General features: G+C 35.4%; 1 protein-coding gene across 1 annotated transcript in view; it reads left to right on the top strand.

The window, feature by feature from the left end:
• Positions 1-26,233, top strand: part of CADPS2 (calcium dependent secretion activator 2) — a 355,227-nt gene that overhangs the window by 55,273 nt on the left and 273,721 nt on the right. The window lies entirely within an intron of this gene.

Here is a 26,233-nt window from a genome sequence, read left to right as displayed (position 1 = left end):
TGATTTATTCAAACAAAAATTATAGTGCCACATAATACTCAAGACAATGACATTTTAAAGTGATGAAGGCAAAGATAACTAAGTGAAAGTAAGATTTCCAGAGGAAACTAGCAAACATGCATCACAGACTTAATACCAACATATCAATAATTTTCTTAAAAATGAAAGTTCTAAGCTTACAAAAGACAGAGAGAGTGGATTAACAAAAAAGAATAAATTATATGTTGCTTACAGGAAACTCACTTCAAATTCAATGACAGGTAAGTTGAAAGTAGAAGAGAATAATTATACCATGCAAACATTTAAAAAATAGTAGAGATGGCTATCTCAACACCTGATAAGAGCAAATAAAATGATTAGAGATAGTACTTATAGACAATAATTCATTAGAGACAGCGTAAGGATGACAAGGTAAACCCACCAGAGAGACATGATGATCCTACATGTATATGTATCAAACAACAGTGCCTCAAAATGAAGCAAACCTTAATAGAACTGAAAGGAAAAGCAGACATCTACAATTTTTGGTAAGGACTTAAGCCCTTCCCTCTTAAGCCAGCATTGATAGAACTACTGGGCAAAAATCAGCAAGATCATAGAAAATGTAAACAATACAAACCACCATTGAATATTGAACCAGCCTTGCTCAAACAAACTCCACTTGACCATAGTGTAGAATTCTTTTTAAGTGTTGCTGAATTCAGTTTGTTGATATTTTGTTAAGGACTTTTGCAATTACAGACATGAGTGATACCTGTTGATATGCGGTATGTGTGTGTGTGCGTACTGTTTTCGTCGATGTTGAAATCAGGATAATGCTACCTTCATAAAATGAATTAGGAAATATACCTTCCTACTTTTTTTCCTGGAAAAATTGTTTAGAATTGTAGCTAATTCTTTAAATATTTACTAGAATTTTCCTTTGAAACCATCTAGGCCTGGAGATTTTGTTTTTGGATATTTTTAAATCACAATTTTAAATTTCAATTTCCTTAGTAGTGAGAGGGCTGTTGAAATTATCTTTTTTTAATTGGGTGATCTGTAGAAGATTGTGTTTTTCATGAATTGGTGCATTTTTCTGTAAGCTGTCATATTTATGAACATCAAGTTTTTCATAGTAGTCTCTCATATTTTAATGGTTATAGAATTTATAGTGATAGCACCTATCTCATTCTTGACATTGGTGGTTTGTGTTTTCTTATTATTGTCTCTTCTTTTGTTGTTCTTGCTGGAGGTTTACCAATTGCTTTTATCCCCCAAGATCCTGCTTTTGTTTAATTGATTTTCCTCTGTTGTTTTTCTGTTTTTAATTTCACTGATTTCTCTTCTTATGTTTATTATTTCCTTCTTTTTGTTTGCTTTGAATTTATTCTTTTTCTAGGTTCTTAAGGTGAGAGATTATGTTATTGTAGACATTTTTTTTTCTAATCTGTACATTTAACGCTGCAGATTTTCCTTTCAGTAATGTTTTAGCAGTGTTCTACAAGTTTTAGTGTACTGGTATTTTCTCTTGTCCTATTTTCCATTTCACTTATCTTTTCCCCTGTATCATCTTCTCTGCCACTGAGTCCAACCAATGAATTTTTATTTTGGTTATTGTATACTGCATTTCTAAAATTTCTAATTTGTCTTTATAACTTCTGTCTTCTTGTTGAGGCTTTCTATTTCTTTGCTGAGGCTATTTTATTCATTTGTTTTAGGCATATTCATAATTGTTTATTTTTATCATGGCCATCTTAAAATGTTTGTCAGATAAATCTAATATCTCTGTCATTTCTGTTGATTATCTCTTTTCATTTAGTTTGAGATCCTCTTGGTTTTGGTTCTGATAAGTGAGTTTCTGCTGAAACCAAGCTATTTTTGTATTATGTTACGAGATTTGGAATGCTGTTTAAACTTTGTGTTTTAACTTGTGGTTTTGGATACCGATCCAGCAGCATTTCCCATGATAAAGGAGAATGCTGCCTTCTTACTTCCAAATGGAGGTAGAAGTCCAGGTTCTTCACTCAGCTCTCATTGGAATGGGGATGGGGGCTCTTTTTTACACCTGGGTTGGGGTGTAGTTTCTGCCTGTCTCCTGTCTACAGATGCCATCGTATTCCCACTGGGTGATGATGAAAGTCCTTACTCTCCACTAGGCCTACTCTGTCAATGGGAGGGTTCTGTCTTGCTACGTGGGAGCTAAAGTTATGCTTCCTATGTTGTCTCAATGGACATAGGAGGTAGGATCTTGTTATCATCCAGTGGGCACCATAGTCCTAGCTTGCTACTTAGCCTTCTCTTACACCACCATGCTATTAATGTTAAGTACCTTTTTAAATCCTCTCCAGAACAGAATTCTAGGCTCCCACTTGACCTTGGCTGTCCTGGAGGGGATGTGGGCACACTTGAATTAGTTAGATGGATCGTATCAACATCAATATACTGGTTGTAATATTATACTGTAGTATTGCAAAACATTAACATTGGGCATGCTGACATTGAATGTGTTATTTCTTAAAACTGTATGTGATCCTGCAATTATCTCAGTAAAAATTTTAATTAAAAATAAGTTAAAGAATTTAAAGATAAAACTTAAGGAAAAAAGTTTGTTTTCAGAATCAAAACTATATATACTGTAATAAGATATATTCATGTAAATCTTTCTTCCATCCTTGTTTCCTTTACATGATTCTTTCTCTGCTTCTGTAGGTAACCTTATTAACTGTTTTTCATAAATCTTTCTATTGTTTCTTTTGGCAATCCTTTTTGTTTTTTTGGCCGATTTTAATTTTATCTCTCCCTCCCACTCATAAGGATGGTATTATACTGAAACATTATTTGTGCCATGCTTTTTCATTTAGTAGTTTTCCTTGAGATCACTCTGTGTTGAAGAACATAGAGCATTTTCTCATTGCATTGAATGGATGAACCACAGTTTATTTGCCCTTACAATTGATGGCACAATATCCTCATGCTTGGGTTATTTTGTATTTTACAGAGTGTATTTTGGGAAATCCTACAGATGGAATTTCTGAATAAACAGTAAACGTATTTGTAACTTTGCCACAATTTTTAATTGTAGAGACTTTATAACATTTAATATCTGTTAGGGGTAGACAGCCTTCCTCCACACCCAATTACTGCACTTTTTCTAACTATTTTTGCTATTTGTTTTTCAACCTTGAACTTCTTATTCAACCTTTGAAGGACATCTGGATTGCTTTTAGTTTTTGGCTATTGGATAATGTCTGTGCTACTTTTTTTGTTTCCTTGGCCAAAAATTTAGTATGTGAAAATGATAGCATCTCAGATCAGTGAGAATAAGATGGACTTTTTAATAAATAGTTTTGGAACAACCAGATTGCCATATGGAAAAAGATAAAACTAGATGTGTTCTTCACATGATAAACCAGAACAAACTCCTAATTCCGGATACATTCTAAATCTAAAAAATCAAATTGTACGAGCACTTAGAAGTGGGGGAAACTTTCCTATATATGTTAAAAAACTGAGAAACAATTAAATCTTAATGTCTCATAAGCAGAAAATCTTACACCTCATAATACCAGTAATAGCAATCTTAATACCTCATAAGCAGAAAACCTCAGAAAACCTCATGAGCAAAATTAAAGTACTCTGATAAATTTTGGGAAAAAAATTGCAGTATTTCATAGCTAAAGATCAAAAAGTATTTATTTGTAAAGAACTTTTAAAAATCAAAAAGAAAAAATATAACCAAATAAGAAAAAAAGAGCAAAAGATGAACATACAGTTCAAAGAAAAACAAATACAAATGCCGCTTAATTGTATGAACATATACTAAATCCTCAAAAAAAATTAAACTATAATGAGATACCAGATTGTCAAGAATCCAAAAGTTTAATAATATTTTTTTTTGCTGGCAAAGCTTCAAGAAAATAAATACTCTTAAACATTGCCTTTGAGTTTAGATTCACCAGTGCCTGTGTAAGAGTTGTGTCTTGGGTGTAATGGTTAGAAGCATGGACCTTATATTGAGATGGACATTAGCTCTTACTAGTCATGTGATCTTGCACAAGTTCCTTATCCTCCCTCAGTTTTTGTCTTTTCATCACTGAAATGGGCAATCATAAAAATATTTATCTTGGATGATTGCCATGAGAATCAAATGATATAAGCAAACACTCAGTTCATTGTATTATCTGTATTTTTTCAACTTGTTTCTGTAAAATGTTGGGTGATAATTTTTAAGGGATTAGGAAATTTAGAGTAAGCCATTGACTGCAGATCAAAGGGACAAAATAATATTTTGAGTCTGGGACTGGGAAAGTACAAGCCAATGTCTTTTGCATGTTTGAGTTACTGGGCTTGGAAGATTGAAGTGTGGAAATGGGGCTCTCTTTTGAAGAGGGTAGAGTAGAACTCCCAGTATCCCAGTGTGCTTTTTTAAAAAACAAGGAACACCCTCCCCCACAACCCCCAAGTCTGATGCCTACCTACTGGAATAGATGGTGAGGAATCTGGGCAGAAGAGAAGGGTGAACCGGTGCCAGGTGGAGGAGAGAGACTTCCAGATAGTTGGTTTCAGAGTTAGGTCTATTCTAAGTCATATATTTTTTTTAATTTTCTGAGTTAACTCTCAGTGAAGTCTCTGTTACTTGCAATGAAAATATTCCTTCTAATTGCATCCATTCTCCATTCATATTTAATTATAGAGTCTTGCTACTGAAAGTCCACCAACAGGCAAGATCAGCTTTACCAAAGATTGTTAGAAATTCAGATTCTCTAGTCCCACCCCTGAGCCTACTGAATTAGAATCTGCCTATAAGCAAGCTCTCCAAGAGACTTGCATGCACATTAAATCATATGAGAGGCATTTCATATCCAATACTCCTATAGTAAACGTGTCTGGGGGTAGGAGGTGAAGTAAATGAGGGGGAGGAGAGCAGGAAGAGAGAGATTCACTTATGTTAAACACAGTATGCATATTATGCACTAAGTATCTTACATTTAGGAGATAGGTTTGGATCTATACATTTATAGAGGAGGAAACCAAGGCAAAAGGAAGATTTTTTTTCCTCTAAAATAGAATGGCTTTTACAATTAAAAAATTACTATGAGATGACCGTTAGATGTTTCTTTAATGATGAAGATTGAATTTTTTGAAGCATACTCCTCGCTATAATTTCTTTACAGATAATCAGAATAAAAATGTAGAAAAGATCTGAATAGATTTTCTCAAAAAGAAGAGATGCAAATGGCCCACAGGTATATGAAAAAAATGCTCAACATCACTAATTATCAGAGGATTACAAATCAAAACTGTAATGAGATATCTCACCCCAGTAAAAATGACTTTTATAAAAAAAAAGATGGGCAATAATGGATGCTGATGATGATGTAGAGAAAGGGGAATTCTAGTGTTACTGAGAATGTACATTCACATAGCTACTATGGAAAACAGTATGGAGGTTCCTCAAAAATAGGACTACCATGTGATCCAGCAATCCCACTGCTGAATATATGTCCAAAAGAAAGGAGATTACATATCTAAGAGCTACCTGTACTTTCATGTTTATTGCAGCACTATTCACAATAGCCAAGATCTAGAATCAACCTAAATGTTCACTGATGAATGGGTAAAGAAAATGTGACACATGTACCCACAGGGATATTATTCAGCCATAAAAAAGAATGAAGTCCTGTCATTGGCAACAACGCAGATGGAACTGGAAGACATTATGTTAAGTGAAATAAGGCAGACACAGAAAAACAATTTCTCATATATGGATCTAAAAAATGATCCTATGGAGATAGAAAGAAGAATGATGGTTAGAAGAGCCTGGGAAGGACAGTGGGTGAGTGGGGGTGGGGAAAGATAAAGAGTTGATTAGTGGGGCCAGGCACAGTGGCTCATGCCTGTAATCCCAGCACTTTAAGAGGCTGAGATGGGTGGATCACCTAAGGTCAGGAGTTCGAGACCAGCCTGGCCAACAGGGTGAAACCCTGTATCTACTAAAAATGCAAAACTTAGCCGGACATGGTGGCAGGTGCCTGTAATCTCAGCTACTCGGGAGGCCGAGGCAGGAGAATCACTTGAACTCAGGAGGTGGATGTTGCAATGAGCTGAGATCATGTCACTGTTCTAGCCTGGGTGGCAGAGCAAAACTCCATCTCAAAAAAAAAAAGTTGATCATACAAAAATACAGTTAGGAAGAAAGGATAAGATCTAATGTTCAGTAGCACAATAGTTAACTGTAGTTAATATTTTATTGTATATTTCAACATAACTAAGTCAATGAAAATAAAGTGTAGAATTGGAATATTTGTAGCACAAAAAATGATAAATACCTGAGATGTTGGATATCCCAGTTACCCTGATTTGATAATTACCCTGATTTGATAATTGTATGCTTGTATCAAAATTCACATATACCCCTAAATATGTATAACTATTAGATATCAATAAAACTTTTATTTTTTTTTTAATTTGACATTTGAGAAAGCAGAACTTAGTGGTCTTTTCTTTCTGTTAATTTGGTTAATTCTTTAGCAAAATGATTTCAGTTGAAGCTGCTTTCTGAGAGTAAAAAGGAAATAACTTGTTTTTCTATCAATGACTGCTAGTTTAGTGGTAATAATTGATGTGGCTTTCCAATGATGTACACATTTATATGGATTTATGCTGTATCAGCTTTGTCCATGTCTAATGATTTGCTGCTATATATTATGAATATTTTGTATTTCATTGTTAGCCATGAATTTTTTTTTTTTATTGTACTTTGGGCTCTCGGGTACATGTGCACATCCTGCATCCTGCAGGATTGTTGCATAGATATATACATGCCATGGTGGTTTGCTGTCTCCACCCCTGCATCCCCCTACCCGGTGCCCCCACCTTGTATCCTACATCAGGCATTTCTCCTGGTGTTATCCTTCCCATCCTCCCCGCCCCCACCCCCACTGTCCCTCCCCTCCCTGCTCTCCACCCCCTCACCTAGCCCTGTGAGTGTTGTTCCCTTCCCTGTGCCCAAGTGTTCTCGTTGTTCATCACTTGCCTATGAGTGAAAACATGTAGTGTTTGGTTTTCTGTTCTTATGTCAGTTTGCTGAGAGATAGTTTCTAGATTCATCCGTGTCTCTACAAAGGACATGAACTCTTTTTTTATGACTGCATAGTATTCCATGGCGTAGATGTGCCACATTTTCTTTGTCCAGTCTATCACTGATGGGCATTTGGGTTGGTTCCAGGTCTTTGCTATTGTAAACAGTGCTGCAATGAACATACTTGTGCATGTGTCTTTATAATAGAATGATTTGTAATAGCTATGGATTTTTTTTCCAGGTTTATTGCTGTTGTGTTTCTCTGTTTTTCCCTCTTACACCATGTCTTCCTTCTTGAGTGACACAAGTAAAACTTTTACTTATTTTCATTGACTTCTAAATGTGGGTTAATGTTTTGATCTTTTGGTACAAATTGTGGATGAACTTTTCTGAGATAAGGCTTTGTGAAATTAGCAGTTATCAGCTTTTCCAGATGTATGATAAAAGCATTCTCATTTGAATAACTTTATAGCCCTTGAGTATTACTTGGGACTTAGAGCACATTTCTTGCCAGAAGCAAATTAGCTAACATTTTTGTTTAGGTTAGGAGTGCTTCTCCAGTAGATGAGCTTTGTAGTCTGACTATTAACAGTTTAACTAGAGGAAACAAACCTTACATTATGTGTAGAATGAAAATTTAATAATTTGCAGGAGTAATACGCTCAAACCACTTTTTTTTATTGTAGCTTTGTTGCAGTCAATATGGAAGTCTCTCTGTTTTGTTAAACCTCTTTTCTTTAGATCTTAACTCCTTGGCATTTGCATATAAAACTGCATGCTTCTGCTTCTTTTTTGTTTTTAATCTTTCTGCCTTCTAACTTGGGTTCTTTATGCGAGTTCTGGGATTGACATAGGCATAGGAATAATTACATACAGCTCGTAATAGTAAACAGAGCCTGAATCCAAATTGTCTAAAGGAAGTTTCTACTTACCCAGAATATGGCAAATTTAATGAAACAATGTACATTCCGTTTGATGGTTGACATTATAGTTTCTTGATTCACAGTAATTCTTCACTGTAAAATCGTGAAATGCTGGTTATTTTCAATTCCATATAATGAAAACTTAATGGATTCAATTTGATGTATGCGTTAGAGCAGAGGTTAGCAAATTTTTTTTTTTTTTTTTTGGTAAAGGGCCACATGGTAAATATTTTATGCATTGTGGACCAGATTGTCTCTGTCTTGACAGTTCAACTCTGCTGTTGTAGCACAAAAGCAGCAATAAATGGTACACAAATGAATGGGTACAGCTGGGTTCCAATAAAACTTTGTTTAGAGACACTAAATTTTCTTATAATTTTGACAGATGAAAAATGATTTTCTTTTTAGCCATTTAGACATGTGAAGATATTCTTAGCTTGCAAGACTCCACAAGAACAGTTTGCTGACCTCCAGTATTTAGAGTTTATGATTTCTACCGACACTGTTACTGATCTAGTGGTGTGATTCAGATACTTCTCTGAGTAATCCATTTGATGTATCAAAAATCTGTTTTGATCTTCACTAAGTTAAGAAGATATGTCATCATTTTGCTTATGTGATCTGCTTTGTATAAGTTTCCTTAATTTAGTTATTTAAGATTTTGCTAGTCATGCGATTACCATCAAAACTTCTGCTTGATTTTTTTTTTCTTCAAAATTCTTACCGAGATATCGTTTAGGAACCAGAATAGCTTGGGGGTAGTTAAGGACTTTGAAGTCACCTTCCATGTGCCCAACTATGCTATCTGCGTCAAGTTATTGAAAGTTTTCTCAGACTCCGTTTACTTAGCTGTAAAATGGGGATAACTAGCATGTTATAATGGGGATAACTAGCATGTTATCCCCATTTTACAGCTAAGTAAACTGAGTCCCTACATCCTTGTGTACACATTGACAAAGTAATTTTCAAATTAAAAAATAAAAGCTAGAATGGATAGTCAATATTATCTTAAAACTTCCATTCAGATCTCACTTCTCTCTGGTTAACATTTTATGGGAATTATTTATTTGTTCAGCATTAATTTTAGGGAAGATATTTGAAAATAAAATGGGAAGTTAGTACATATATGGTTTAAAAAGAAATATAATCTATTCATTAAGTATTTTCCAATATCCACTGTCTTTTTATTGTGCTCTACGAGAAATGATGTTACCATATAAAGCCTTAAAAATAATTGTGATAAGGCTGTTCCTTAGAATCATGCAGTTTTTATGCAATGAAATAGTCAGAATGTGCTTTGCAGCTTCCATGCATTTCCAGGTATTTACTTAAGTCCAACTTGATGATAATAAAGCTCTGTTTTAAAGAATATTTCTGCATTTGAAAGACTCTTAGCATAAATAAGTGAGGTAATTTACAAGTGACAGTAGTTTTGAATGGTTTTTCCACTAGAGAACTATAAACACTCCATTGATGGTAATAAGCAGTTTGAAATGATGAGTTATGTAATTTCACAGTGACATTTTAGCAAAAAGACTTAAATGTAATTATTACAAATCAGCATAATTAAGCAATATAATTACTGTAGGTTTTTCATATAATTAAATCTAAAAATTGAACTTGTATAGAAAATTAAAGTGTTTGTTCCTTTTCATGATTTTGCTTTAAGTATGGTTCTTAATTGGGAGTGGGAAAAGAAGAAAAATATGTAAAATTTGGGTATTGACTTACTTCTTGCAGGGAGGGTCAAAAGAAGCTTGGAACTGATGGGCATAATTAGCTTATACCTTTCTCTAGGATAATAATATCAACTTAAAAAATTTTTTTCTTTTCTGCCTGTGCTGCTTTGAAATCTGATTGAGCAGGGGAACAAGAATGGGAAGTGATAGGGTCTCAGTCTTGTTACTGAAGCTTTTCCTGCCATGTCCCATATTGGATATAGCACCAAAGAATCTGATTTCTAGATTTTGGGGTCCAGGGCACAATTGGCAAGCAGCCTGTAGAGAACCAACTAAAAATGTCCAATATGTTTTCAATGTGCATTAAACAAACAGTAATGTTGGTCCCGTAGAGTAAGTTTGTGCTAGGCCACTGTAGTTACTTTAAAAATGGCTGAAATGGGCTGGGTGCAGTGGCTCATGCCTATAATCCCAGCACTTTGGGAGGTCGAGGCAGGTGGATTGCCCGAGGTCGGGAGTTCGAGACCAGCCTGACCAACATGGAGAAACCCTGTCTCTACTAAAAATACAAAATTAGCGTGGAGTGGTGATGCATGCCTGTAATTCCAACTGCTAAGGAGGCTGAGGCAGAAGAGTCACTTGAAGCCAGGAGGTGGAGGCTGTGATGAACAGAGATCGTGCCATGGCACTCTAGCCTGGGCAACAAGAGCGAAACTCCATTTCATAAATAAAGAAATAAAGAAAGGCTGAAATGGTAGTACTAGAACTGGGTTTTATTTTTAGCACCTGGTTTACTATAATACCTAGAAGGTGGTAGGAATTGTATTATTTGTTGAATGAATAACCATCATGTGCTGGGGCACTGTGGAGAGAGTCTGAAGATAAATAAGACATTGATCCTATCAAAAAGAGAGTAAACTCTCCCCTCCCCCATCCTGCTAGTATACACACTTTTTTGAGGAGAAAAAATAACAGCCTTATTATTAGAAAAATGCATTCCAATACATATTTTTGAAAATAAAATTCAAGCCATTACCTAGGAATTCTGTTTGATCCTACAGTTATTACTACCTAATTCATGACAGGTCCTGGGGTAGCTGCTGGGCCAGAGTCTCCACTCTCCTTTTTTCTTTCTCTTTTTATTTGCTCTCTTATTATTTTACAAACAAGTATTTTTTAATGGTTATGATTTCCACCTTAAAAAGACATTTAAAAATTATTTTTATATTTGTTTTCTACGTTTATCATCTAATAGATGTTTTAGCTTTTAGCATTTGTTCAAAATTGTACAACATTATAGCTAACCAGAATAACTAAGTGGTACTTATTTTCTTTTTTTCTTCAATTTTTTATCAATGGATCATGAAACTCTTTCAGAACAATTTTTTACCAACATATATAACCTCCACGAATATACTAGTTTTCCATCTTACAGATGGGGAATTGATTTGCTTCACGGGGAAGACGTTAGGACAAGTAGAATAGTCCTTTGGGAGTTCTATCTGCTAAGTTCTGTGAAAGGAAATATGGAGGAGTGAAAAAAAAATAATAGGTGAATTCCCAGATTAACTGAGGACTGAGAATACTGAAATTATATATAAAAAAAGGAAAAGAACAGTAAATAAGTGATTGAGTAGGATAATTAGATGAAAGAGAAATTTCTTCCATTCAGCAAATTATCTGCCTAATCAGTAGTTCTACTTAGCACAATGCCATGTAATAAAATGTCCTTGAAAAAAATTGATTCTTTTATCACCATGTCTAAGAAGCCACTTTTATCTGGTGAGGATATCAAAGAAACATGATGTGCTTAGGTATCTATGACATAGGAAAACATGGTAATTTTGCCTAATGTGCACCAAAGACATCATTTGTTTTTAAAAATTATCATTATACTTATATGCCATCCTTATTTGGTTTTAAAATGTTCAGATTTAATAGCTATATTATAGATACATGAGTTTTCAAATATTGGTGACTGAAAACCTTTCTATTGGCAAGTTTATTATCTTAATCTTAGTTAAACCCTAAAATGCAAATAGTTTAAATTACTTTAAAAATAAATGGCATAATAACATGTAAAAACATGAAATATTATTACGAAAATATAGAATTATCCAGGTGTTCAATTTACTAGAAGCAGCTATGTTTTGGACTCTAGAAAATCATGCTAGATGTTCATCAACATATACAAAGATAATTTTATAGCCGTGTTATTTTGCTGATTAGGAAATAGGGACAGAAAAGTTAATCTGCCTTCCAGATTAACTTGGAAGGCAGCCATATGCTGCTTCCTAACTAAAGGATCTTTGTAATTTATTTGTCCTTACTTTTCTCGTTAGCTAAATAGGACAGCAGTCATTTACAGAGTGTTATTGGGAGAATTGAATGAGATTATGTGGGTAGCACACTGCCTGTAGACAGCATATATTCAGAAAAGAGTGGTTCATTTGCTTATCTTGTCAGAGTTAAAAATAGCTATTATTTATTAGAAAATGCTTTTCTTGGGCCGGGCGCGGTGGCTCAAGTCTGTAATCCCAGCACTTTGGGAGGCTGAGGCGGGTGGATCACGAGGTCAAGAGATCAAGACCATCCTGGTCAACATGGTGAAACCCCGTCTGTACTAAAAATACAAAAAATTAGCTGGGCATGGTGGCATGTGCCTGTAATCCCAGCTACTCAGGAGGCTGAGGCAGGAGAATTGTCTGAACCCAGGAGACGGAGGTTGCGGTGAGCCGAGATTGCACCATTGCACTCCAGCCTGGGTAACAAGAGCAAAACTCCGTCTCAAAAAAAAAAAAAAAAAAAAGAAAATGCTTTTCTTCCCTCATTACATGTGTTTATCATAGTGACATACTCTAGTTTACCAAAGGGATCTTGCTTTCACATGTAATTTACACAAGCACTAGAATATGTTAGTTGCCAACATCTAGCATATTAACAGAAGTAGGAGGCAAGATGGATAGCAACAGCTAAATCAGTGTTAAACAGTATTTTTTAGGCTGGGCAAAGTGGCTTATGCCTATAATCTCAGAACATTGAGAAGCTAGGGCAGTAGAATCACTTGAGGCCAGGAGTTCGAGACCATCCTAGGCAACATAGTGAGACCTCATCTCTATAAAATTTTTTTTTACAAATTAGCCAGGCATAGTCACATGTGCCTGTAGCCCCAGCTACTCATGAAGCTGAGACAGGAGGATCACTTGAGCCCAGAAGATCAAGGCTGCAGTGAGACATGATTGTACCACTGCACTCCAGGCTGGGAGAAAGAGTAAGAGCCTATCTCAAAAGAAGGAAAAACAGTATTTTTCAGAGCATGACCTGTGGTTCATTTGCTCTGAATCTCCTGGGGTGTTGGCTAAAACAGCAAATTCCTGAGCCCCAGAACTACCTAACAATATAAATAAAACTCTGCATCTAAATGGTTACATTGCTTTCTTAAACATCATTACACAGCCTGTTGGGAATCAGCTCCTGGAATCTGCATTTTAAATAGGACTTAAGGTGATTCTTTTTACTTTGAAGTTTGAGAATCCCTGATCACTGTGGTCTCCAAAATTCCTCAATTTAGGAACAGCCAGTTTCTGGAGAGTTTCTTAGAGAAATGACAAATTGTGCCATGACCAATATGAAAATCATACATATGACCTGGAAGACACACAACAACTTCACCTTCTGGTCTGAGACCAGGACAAATGCTGTGTGCGCTAAGTGCAAATGGGTTTTCCAAGTAGTAGAGGTAGGTCAACAGGAGCCACAAGTTTCGTTATAGCCACTTACTAGAAAATACGAAGAGTTCTGAGAATGGAAGAAATAATATGCTTCTTCCTAAATTGTTTTTAGAGGTGAAGCAAAGTCATTACTTAGTAGAACATTTTCCATACCTAGTTTCCAAGACAGACAAATGCTAGATGTAAATATACTTGGGCAAAAGCTAGACTAAACAAATTTAATGAGGTTCCTCTACAGCAAGGTATAATTGAGATCTCAGAGTTCTGGGTCTTCAAGTAGAATATACCATGAACTATTTTCCAGCTCTTTTGACATAGAACACATGTGTATATGTGTATGTGTATGTAATACCCATTAGCATCTGGTATTAGTACCTTCTGATGACTGTAATTCTGGAAATTCTGGCCTAGAGGTCGATATATGGAAAGACAAAAGGAGAGAATCTGTTATCTTTAGAGTTGTATATATAGGCAACAAACTCTTACCCTATGAGAGTGAATTGGACACTTGCATGAACTTACACATTCCAGGTTCTGTATATCCTGGGAATAACAACACAGGAGGAGACAGTATTTTCCTCAGGATTTGTTAGTGTTTGACCTGTTATAATTAGTCTTTGCTTCGGCCACTATAAAATTGCCAAATGAGACCAAAATGTTTAACTTGGGAACATCATCTAGTATTGGGCAGTCTTTTAAATGGATGATTGTAGATTTAAAAAGATACCATTATCACAAAGCTGATTCACACTAGGAGGTGAGGGAGCACACTTTGCCTTAGATTCTTGCCATATTTTTATCTTTGTCATTTTAGTATTATAAAACATTGTTATATGAAACAATATTTATATGATATACAGAAAACCACATGAAGCAGAACATCCTTGTTTTGGTAACCAGGTGATATAGAGCCTTGCCAAGTCTTTCAGGAGTCTGTCTGTAAGTGTCCCGGCCTGTTAAGACATAAGCAACCTGGCCAGATGCAGTGGCTCATGCCTGTAATCCTAGCACTTTGGGAGGCCAAGGTGGGCAGATCATGAGGCCAGGAGATTGAGACTCTCCTGGCCAACATGTGAAACCCCGTCTCTACTAAAAAAATACAAAAATTAGCTGGGCGTGGTGGCATGTGCCTAGAGTCCCAGCTACTTGGAAGGCTAAGGCAGGAGAATTGTTTGAACCTAGCAAGTTGAGGTTGCAGTGAGCCAAGATAGCACCACTGAACTCCAGCCTGGTGACAGAGTGAGACTCCATCTCAAAAAAAAAAAAAAAGAAATACATATGTGTGTGTGTGTGTGTGTGTGTGTGTATATGTGTATATATATATGCACACATATACATACACACACACATATATACGTATATATAAAAGCAACTTGTCCTATGTTTAATGAAAATTATTAGTATGACAGTCTGAACTTTCATATATATATACACACACACATATATCATGCATATGTATCATACATAAATAAAAGATAAATAAGCTCATATTTCCTAGATCTTTTCCCTTTCTACTGAAAATGTATAGAAACAATAACCAGTCTAGTAATAGTGAGCATTTCTAGTGTCTAGACAAAAGTTCTGAAATAAGACTTTCCAGAAATTTATTCAATAACTTAGTTGTATTGAAGTAGAACATTATTGTGTTAACTGCTGGGATTTCAGAAAAAGTCATGGGTACTATGCCCCTGTTCAGAAATATCTGAATGAGATTTGTTTTACATTTACAAGGAAAACTTCAGATTATGTCTAAGAAGAAGACAGTTTAACATCTAACTTCCTATGCCCCAAAGCAATGCTTTTAAGTGTCTGTGTGGGTTGTCTTATACCAAGCAGGTAGTCTATGTTTTGTCACTCTAGCAGTAGGTAATGACACTGCTACCTTGTGCATTAATGTTATACCACAGGACTTCATGCTCTTGATCAACAAAGTTGTCACGGAAGATAAGATTAATAAGAGGCAGAGAATTTAACTGGGCTATACTTTAATATTTCAGAACCACATTTTACTTTCTTAATTCTAAATCAGAAGGGTACAAAACTGCAGAAATACTAAAGTTGTAAAAACATGAACATAGAATGTTGGCAGGGAAGCAGTTTAACAACATGACTGTACCTTTAATACATATGAGAAAGCCCACATTTCCTAGCTTTTTTTTTTTTCCTACAGAAGATATGTGGAAGCAATAACCAATCTAGTAATCATGAACACTCCTAGTACGAAGACTGAAGTCCTGAAATACTGCTTTCCATAAATTTATTCACTATTGCACTTGTATCGAAGCAGGATTTTATTGTGGCAAGTGCTGAGGTTTCAGAAAATGTTGGAAGGATATGTGCCTCTGTTCAGAGCTATCTAAACTGGGTTTGTTTTACATCTATGGTGAAAACTTTACATCATTTATTGAAGTCCTAAGCCCGAATACCTCAGAATGTAACAGTATTTGTAGATAAGGTCTTTACAGAGGTGATTATGTTAAAATAAGGCTAAAATAAGATCCCTAATCTGGTCTCACTGGTGTCCTTCTAAGGAAAAGGAAACTTGGGAAAACAGACACCACTGTCCCCGCCGCCCCCAAGATTGTGTGTGCACACAGAAGAAAGACCATATGAGGATATAGCAAGAGGGTGTCCATTTGCCTCAGAAGAAACTGAACCTGCCAACACCTTGATCTTGGACTTCCAGCCTCTAGAACTGTGAGGAAATAAATTTCGATTGCTTAAGCCACTCAGTCTGTGGCATTTTGTTAGTAGCAACCTTAAAAGGAACAAACTTGGAACGGGAGCCCCCTCTCAAGGCTGGATTTCAGACCTCATTGCAGATGTTATGATTGTGGCCAGTTGGATGTCAGAGAAGTTTGCTGAGTTGTCCAGGCCAGAGTTGGTCCAGTTTCCAGGAGATTAGAAAATTTCTCTCCAGATTATATGCAATTTGAGGCTAGCAGGCCTGGAACACGGGCTCAGGTGGGCCCCGCCTGGTAGATGCACACATGGAGGGATTCCGGCATGGGGGACATGCCCACTGGCTAAGTGATGTGTCGTAGAGCCTGCAGTGTATGTGTTGGGATGGCCATGGTGACATGTTCACTGGGACAGGGTCATGCTGTGAAACTCACCAAGGGTCTGTGGTTTGGGGCATGCAGCTGGGGTAGACCACCACCACATGCTCCCTGCATTCACTGCTTGTAGCAGGGTAGCAGGAGCATAAGGAAGCTAACACAAATACTCTGGAGCGAGGAAAGAAATCCCCTTCCTCTTGCTGTGTCCCTACAGTATGCTCTCATAACAAAGCTTAGTATCATGTTCACTACAAAGGAGGAATGCTTACCTCTAGTGTTCAGCTGTCTTTGTAGAAACAGGGAATGAACAGTGGATTTGGTGCTAAGAGGCAATAAATTGGATAGTTGTCACATGTATCCTCCTCTGTCCCATACATTAACACAGTCTTTAAGGCTCTTTGGGAATCATAAAACAAAAACAAAATTTCCGACAACTTACTTTAGTTTTAATATCATCCATCCTTAAATAATAAGCTAACAGATTTCTAAATTTGAATATTCTTAGGTAACCTCTTCCTCTATCGTTACTTAAGTGGTAGCTCTAGGGGAAATTCTTAGCACTAACTTAATCACTCGTGGTTTAAATAATCTGTATTATTCACTGGGATTACTATGATAGAATATTTCATGGACTGCATTAATGTGAAGCTGTGAGAGAGAGATAAAATCATTAGGGTTGTTGTTAGTAGGTGGCGGGACTCTTGATGATCAATTTGATGTTTTAGACTCCTCAAGATATTTATTTTAAGTCAATGTTAAAGCAACATTGGTGTTCTAAATCCATTAACTGTCGATGCCAATATAGTGAAGTAGCTAAAGAGAGAATTAATTATGCAATAAATTCTAGATTCTGGCCCTTATTTCCCAATCAGCACATTTTGTTAGATTTGTTTTTAGTTCTGTGGGTTCGGTAGTAGAAAAAAATGTCAGAGGTCAAATTATTATCAGTTCTAAGCACTTGTATTTCATTGTAGAACTGAGATCATCATCATACTGATTTATTCATTCAAAAAGCAAACACTAATCTTCGACATCCTCAGAGATAAGGAAACATTTATGTAGTCAGCTTTCCTAACTTTAATTAATAATTTTGTAAATTACTTATGAATAACTTCTAACAACATAAGTCTCATTTTTGTGACTGTGGTATTAAGAAAATCCAAAAACCTCAAGAAATCAGGGCTAGTACTTCTTATTTCTATTTTCAGAAATGATCATAAAACAAAGGTTTGCACATTCAGTGCTCTAATATAAATATTAATACATATGTAAAAATCCATACCTCCTACTTAAAAGAAAAGCTCTATTTTGTTGCCAAGTTCAGGTTTAAAAATATTTAAGAATCCATGAAGAGCTAGTGTTAATAGGTGTGTGTCTCATTTTGCTGCCCTATCTAAATTTAAGCATTCCAGGAGTGTAGCAAATTGAAAGTATCCATGTGCATTTTTTTCTTCCTTTTGGGATAGAAGTCTCTCTTGTGAGTTATAGGGCACATACTTTCTGGTATCTAACTGGTGCCTTTGTATATACTAGCAGCATTGGCCTTTTACCAGCCCCTCACATTCAGAGGCCCTCTGATATGGCTTCTCCTGATACCTGGTTGCTTGAGTCATAACCAGGAATGGTGATTATATGACACGTCTGAGTAAAAGAGATGGCAATTTTGGAAGGACCACAACTTAGGTTGTAAGCTGATAAATATAGAGAGTTTTGATCTTTGGTTCCACTGTTCAAATTACCAAAACATTACTCATCTGGACCTAAACTATCTAAAATATAAAGGAATTAAACGATAAAAATAATTGAAAATGCTTTCAGCATTTATCAGAGTGTTTTGCTGGGGGTTAGCTATGGGGTTAGAAAGAGGATTCATGTGGTTCTTGTTCTTAAGAAACTTGTAGCCAATAAAGGAAGACAAGATACACAATTATTATTAAATAGATAACATATTTCTAAATGAGTATAACAGAGTTCTCCCACTAAAGTTCATAGGCTTGGGTTAGATAAGAATTCTCCCTACCAGTTCCCAGAGCTTATTCATTGTTTCATGTACAATTTTAGTAAGCTTATTTGATTTTTAAGTGTATGATATTAGATAGTGAATAGATGAGGATAAGAATTTCTATAGGCAGCATAGTAAATTAGCATGAAAAATGACAGCTGACTTCAAGGTCAGACCTAGGAAATCTTATAAAACATGTAAGAATGTGAAAAGAATGGCAAACTAGCATCATTTGATATAGGGACACTGACCCTTTATGATGCTTTGTGTCCTGAGGTATCTCTGTACCATGATATTGAGTAATAATTGCCCTTCACAAGATAATTCTGCAGTTTAAGAAAGGCTTAAATTTTGCTTCTTTTCCTTACACTACACACACTAGTTCTACCAACATCTTTGGCATTTCCCTAAAATGTCATTTAAGAAATACTCTATTAAAAACGATAAACTAAATGAGCTCTGTCTTTAAACCAAACTGTCAGTGATTCTAAAATTATCAGCCATTCATTTGTGTAGGATTTTAGGGAGCAGATGGATGTTTAAATACATTGAGTATTTTCCTGAAAGAAAAAAAAATAACCTAAATGCACAGTTTATACCTGTGGTTGGAAAAATGCAATGTGCTAGTCCTCAGCAGTTGTATTTATTGTAAGTCATGACTGATAGATAATGCCTTGTCTTGGCTTATAAGAAGTTGTTTTAAAATAAATTCATTAGTTTTCCCCTGTGGAAAAATACTGGTTCTGCTAATGCTTTGGCACTGATGTAAGGAAAGGAAACTGGGTTGAGGGGGGGGCGGGGCGGCTAGGGTTAAAGGTTCACTCCTAGACTTTTCTGAACAAACTAGAGTGCAAGTCAGTAACCAACCATATAACAGCAGTGTAGTAGCTAGGGATGAGTGACCACAGTGTACTGGCCAAAGTAGAGCTGTCCCTTAAGCAAAGGCTTCTGAGTGTGCTTTGCAGTGGTTTTCTCCATTCAAGCCTGGTTTTAAAAAGACAGGGCAAGTATGAGGTCAAAACTAGGGATCCTACGGACAGGAATTCTCAAGTAAGCTATCCCCCAGAGAAATTTGAATGTAAGATGTGTATTAGGAAAACCAGGACTTAACAGGACTTAAGTGTAATAACTTTGGTTATTTTAAAAAATGTTTTGATAGCTGTCTGCATTTGACTTGTATAATGCTTAGTTGCAAAGTACTTGTTTTCCTCATTAATTTTTTAAAATGAATAGAGTGGATATCAGATTTTTCAGATGTTTTTGGTTGAAGAGACCAATGATCTAAGGCATGAGCTGCCAAGCCACAAGCTCACCATCTAGTGGTAAAAGGTTCCTGTGATTTATGGCTTATGTCACATTTTCATACGTGATTCTGATAGAAAACACCATAGAAAATGGTAAGCTCTATGTCACAGAGGCAGCAATGTAGCATTCTTTTAGACCCCAAAATGAGATTCCGTCACAGAACATTCTCTCTTCTACTCTTCCTCTTACATCAGCAGGGTGAGAATTTAGGGAGGTTTTGTTCTTATTCCTACCTTCAAAGGGAGAAAATTAGTCTCTCTGAATTGTGATTTCCCTTTACAGAACAAATACTGGCAATATTTACCCTTTTTCACTTAAGATTTTGCATATTTTAAAGGAGCAGGACAGGGATTAAGCGGGTTTCTATGAGCAGCACTGAGCTGTATTTCCAGTGTGGCTTGTTGAGTTCAAGGTTAAAATTTTGAATGTTGTTTTTTTTTCTGAGTTTATATATGTTGTGACAAAGGTAATAAGGGAGTTGGAAGAAGTGAAGAGGCCTATTTCCTTAAAACACATATCTATGTATACAATAACAACAAACCTATGTTGAGATTTTCTTCCTTTAAATATAATTCATGCTTTCTTTAGAAAATGTGAAAATAAAACATTAAATACAAATAAAAGTCACTTAAAATATGAGTAGAGGTAATTATTGTATTATGTGCGTCCTTATATGTCTTTTGTGCACATAACCTTGATTACAAAAATGGAATTGTGCTCTATGTTCCATTTGCTTTAATTATTAGCTGTCCCTAATTCTTGAACAATATCATTTTAATGGCTGTATATTATTCCACTGTATTTATGTAATTGATTGGCCTTGTAGACTTTTAGATTGTTGGCAATGGTAAAAATGTAGACACGTGCTTTAAAAATTTTAAGAACAACAAGCTCATGTATCAGGCATTATGATACCAGTTATCTGGAAATGACAGAGAGCCATGATTTCTGAGCTCCTGGAACACAGTTCTGATGGGAGTGCTAAAGGATAAACATTGTTTAGTTGTTAAGAGGTTAAACATCTTGTAGATGAGATGGTCATAGTTTGAGATGTATGATTGGATAGACCGCACCTGGGGTGTATATGGGCATGTATGTGCTTGCCTACCTTAAATAAGGAAGTTCAAGAAGAGATTTTTGGGGGCTGAGATCCAATTAGTGAGACTGACTAGCAATTACAGAAGAGTGGAGGTACACAGCCTGTGAAGCAGAGGGAACAGGAAGCACATTAGGCAGCCCCTGAGGCAGGAAACGGCACAGCTTGTTCTAAGACTGGAAAAATTGTAGCATCTCTGGTATTTCTTTTGTTCTCATTGAAAATGAATTGTAAATGCATGTCAGTTTTTAAGAACTGGGCTTTTTTGGGTACATTTGTAGGGTAATCGGGGGGATATTTTACATATTTACAGTATAGACTCCTCAAAAATAGAAATATGAAAACTCTTACTCTACTTACTTGGGGTTTTAAAAAAATGTCCTTCAGTAATTTGTTTTTATAAATAGATTTTGTATATGTTGTGACACTATTTAGACATTTTATAGCTTTTCTATTATGAGAGATTTTTAAGTAATACTTTTTATTATTTGAATGTTGATTTTACATTTGTGTCTTTACCAGAGTCTTATCAATTCTAATAATTAAAAAAAAATTGAATCTCACCTGGGCAGAGTGTTTCACACCTGTAATCCCAGGACTTTGGGAGGCTGAGGTGGGTGGGTTGCTGGAGCCTGGGCTACAGAGCGAGACCCTGTCTCAAAAAAAAAAAAAAAAAAGAAAAAAGATTCTCGGCTCTTATCGTGTCATTATATAATTCTTTTAATTCTTACATTTTTTCTTTCCTATGTATGCTTCTTTTTGATTAACATTTTCTTTTCTCAGTGCATTTACTAGCACTGTTAATAATAAGCATCCTTATCTTTTTCCTGATCTAATGGGAATGTCTAATATTTCTTCACTAACTATTACACATGGCGATTTGTGCTAGATATTTTTAATACTTTTATTAAATGAAGGACCTTGAATACCGTTCCTTGCTTGCTAATACATTTTGTTAGCAAAGTGATTTATTTCTTAGATCAAAACCTTTCAAGCACTTACTGATATGATCACGTGTTTTGTCCTTTAATCTGTTAATGTAACAGATTTCTTTAGAATTGTTTTAATACATATTGGACCACTTAGGCATATCTGGCATAAACATTATTAGGTTTAGGATTTTTGCAGCATTTTTTATAATGTACGTTGGTTTTTGGTGCTTTGTCTGGTTTTCGTTACTGGATTATTTAGTCTTACAGTTGAATATTCTATTTTGGTCTCTCTCTCTATATGTGTGTGTGTATATATATGTGTATATATGTGTGTGTGTGTATATGTGTATATATGTATGTATATATGTATATATACGTGTGTATATATGTATGTATGTATTTATGTATATATACGTGTGTATATTTGTATATATGTGTGTGTATGTGTATATATGTATATGTGTGTGTATATATATGTATTTGAGTACTGCTTTGGCTTGTATCATTTCTAGTTTTAAATGTAGTGCTTTCTTTGCCTAGGTTTTATGTACAATTATCATTTTAATTTCCCCTTTCGCCCAAAAAGTTTTTCTTAATTACCCCAGGGTGAGAAGTTTACTTGAATTTTTTGTTCGCTTTTTTTGTCCTTTGGTTGTAAATTCTTATTTACTGTACTAGGTGTATGATTGAAGCCTCTTATAACGTGCTTTTNTTTTTTTTTTTTTTTTTTTCCTTTGTGTTCTAGGACCCTACTATTCAAAATGTGGTCCCCAGACAGTTAGCAGCATTGCCATCTGGGAACTTGCAAGCAAATTCTCAGTCTCCATCCAGTATCTACTACTTTAGAATCTCCATTTTAAGAAGATCCCAGGGTATTCCTATGAATTTTAATGTTTAGAAGTCACTGCTTCCGACGTTGATCAGTTTTTGTAGAGATTATAGGTTTTAAGAGTGTTTTCATTTTGAAAGCATATCTGTTTATGAGGTAACATTTTCTCTCTAATAATGTATTTTGGCAAGTTGTTGTATTGAACACTCTGTGGTTTTTATTTTGAGAATTCTGAGAGATATATTAAATTTTGGAGCATGATTTTACATTTATCAAAATATTTCCTCATAAGTTCTATATCATGAATCAATAAATGTTGATTAGGAATAGAACTAGTATTATAACCCTGGATGTTTTTGCATGTTATTTTATTGAAGGTGTAATATAGTCCAGGCACTGAACTAGCTAGTAGATAGTAAATAATATCTTTTGTCTGCCATTTTTCCACTTGTTAAATACATTTATGCCATTTAAATGCCATATGCAGTGTTTGCATATGATGTGGTTTTCTACCCAGGATAACTGAGTGGTGGAGTTTACACATCTTTTTTTTCTGAGAAGCTGCCAGAGGCAGGCTTTCCACAGTCACATAGTTCGTAAGTGGCCAAGTGAGAATGCAAATTTACACCCTATGATTTGAGTTTCAGTGGCCTTTCCCCTATGCTGATAGATGTGTTGACTGAAAGAAGTACGAACATGAGGCATTGAACACATCTTCTATGAGAGAAAGTGAACATTTGAACAATTAAAAAACTTTTTAATTGCTAGGTGTATTTTGACTAACATGAGTGCCAGTGTTAACATTTTAATCTCTGTGTTGAGATTATTTTTGATATTTACATAGATTATAATCTTGCATATGCTTCCATTTATTTAGGTGAATTGTATATTATATATTTATCTTACATAGTTATACTTCTTAAAAATATGTTTCTCTCTTCTCCCAATCTAGAAAGAAAAAAAATAATGTTGTGTCCCTGTTCTGTTGTTTCTTGCATTAGCCATTACATTTTAAGGTAATATTGCCAAGTCAACTGGCTAAATCTCAGAGTGGATATTTAAAGGAAGTGGCAATATTTTTGAATGTGCAAAGATTACAAACTTGAATCTATTTAAGATTTGTTTATAAGACATTTTCTTATCTATCTTGTGACTGTATGACGATGTGACAGCATTTTTACAATCAGAACACCATATCTGTAAATGGGAGGCACACCTGAACAAATGATTGCACTTGTCCTCCTTGACACAGGGATAAGGCTGTCTTTCATTAGGTGACCATCTAGCCATCCAAGGTAACTGAGTTAATGAGAGCCTTCTGCAAAGGGAGATTTCTTCCCCTCCCCACTCCCTGTCTTGCAAAAATCAAGCAGAAGTTGAGGCAAGTGTATATAAATATTTTCTGTGAGCTCAGGAAAACTCAAGCATTCCTTCCATAGTGTAACTCTTTTATTTTCCTTCTGGAACAAGTTCTTGATGAAGTAGAGTTTATAGTAAAGTGGAAGTTTCTCTAGAGTTTTAATATAATTAAGTCTACAAAAAAAAAATGCTTGTGATGGAGGCAATGGTAGAGTTTTCTACAGCGATTTCAGTAAGGGGCCCTCATCAAGGCTTTAGTTAGGAAGATTTCCTTGTAATATTACATATCAAGAGTAAAATAAAAGTAAGCTTTGCAAAACTAACCTTTGGTTGGCCTTGTAGCATTTTGAGATAATATAGGACATCTATATAAGTTGATGTAGATGCAGAGGCTGTAAGCAATAATATCCTCTGGGTGATCCTGATTCTGGTTTAAATGAAAAACTTAACATTGTTTCAGTTAATACTTCACACCTTAGATGGCCTAGTTAGACTGTAGTGAAGTTTATACGCTTATGTTGAACATTCATCAGGGAGAGTGGCATTTTACCTTGGCCTAGAAGCTGGGTGAACTACAACCCTGGGCAAGCATTGATGTTTAGGTTACGGAGGAGGATGTGTTTAGGGAGGATCACAGCACCTTTTTCTCTCGTTTTTGCCTTTTGATAGAATAAGGAGTTAGGGAAGGAGAGGGAAACTTCATTGATAAGAATTGTACTGTGGTGGTGAAATGCTTTATAGGCTTTAAAAAAAAGCCACAACTACATTTGAAAACTGTTATTCAGTTTCTTATAAAATTGAACTTGCTCTGTGACAAAGCAGTTTTACTCCTGGATATATAACACTGGAAAAAAAAAAAAAAAAAAAAAAAAACATAACCTGCACAAAAAAACTTGACACACATATTAAATAAATGTGTATAGCCACTCAAAGTAATGCAAATGTCTGTTAATTAGAGAATGAGTTAAAAATCATATGTTCATATGATGAACTATTTTACTTATTTTTAAATTTAACTGTTAAGTTCAGGGGTACATGTGCAAGTTTGCTATATAGATAACCTTGTGTCATGGAGGTTTGCTGTACAGATTATTTTGTCCCCCAGGTATTATGCCTAGTACCTATTAGTTATTTTTCCTGATCCTCTCCCTCCTCCTCACCTCCACCTAGTAATAAGCCCTGGTGTCTGTTTTTCCCCTCTATGTGTTCATATGTTCTCATCATTTAACTCTTACTTATAAGTAGTAATATGTGGTTGTTTTTCATTCCTGCATTAGTTTGCTAAGGATAATGGCCTCCAGCTCCATCTGTGTCCCGGCAACGGACATAATCTTGTTCTTTTTTATGGCTGCATACTATTCCATGGTGTATATGTACCACATTTTCTCTATCCAGTCCACGACAGATGGACATTTAGTTTGATTCCATGTCTTTGTTATTGTGAATAGTGCTGCAGTGAACACACACATGCATGTGTCTTTATAATAGAGTGATTTATATTTTTTTGGGTATATACCTGGTAATGGGATTGCTGGGTCAAATGATAGTTCTGTTTTTAGGTCTTTTAGGAACCGCCACACTGTGTTCTACAACGGTTGAAACAATTTACACTCCCACCAACAGTATATAAGCATTTTTTTCCTTTGCAATGTTACCATCATCAGTTATTAGACTTTTTAGTAATAGCCATTTTGACTGATGTAAGATGGTATATCATTGTAGTTTGATTTGCCTTTCTCTAATGGTCAGTGATATTGAGCATTTTTTCATATGATTATTGGCCACATATATATCTTCTTTTGAAAATTGTCTGTTTATGTCCTTTGGCTACTTTTTAATTTTTTTGTTGTTGTTGTTGTAAATTTAAGTTCTTTATAGACTCTGGATATTAGAGTTTTGTCAGATGCATAGTTTCCAAAAATTGTCCCTTATTTTGTAGGCTGTCTGTTCACTCTGTTGCTAGTTTCCTTTGCTGTACAGAGGCTGTTTAGTTGATCCCATTCGTCAATTTTTGCTTTTGTTGCAATTGATTTTGTTGTCTTCATCATGAAATCTTTGCCCACTGCTCTTTCCAGAATGGTATTGTCTAGACTGTCTTCCAGGTTTTTTTGTTTTGTTTTGTTTTGTTTTAGTTTTGGATTATACATGTAAGTCTTTTATCCATCTTCAATTAATTTTTGTATATGATATAAGGAAGGGGTCCAGTTTCAGTCTTCTGCATATGGCTAGCCAGTAATATCAGCACCATTTATTGA

Source organism: Cebus imitator, unplaced genomic scaffold (genome assembly GCF_001604975.1).
Source record: "Cebus imitator isolate Cc_AM_T3 unplaced genomic scaffold, Cebus_imitator-1.0 Scaffold381, whole genome shotgun sequence".
NCBI lineage: Eukaryota > Metazoa > Chordata > Mammalia > Primates > Cebidae > Cebus > Cebus imitator.
The sequence above is the reverse complement of the archived record's forward strand: the minus strand, read 5'-3'. Positions and strand labels throughout refer to the sequence as shown.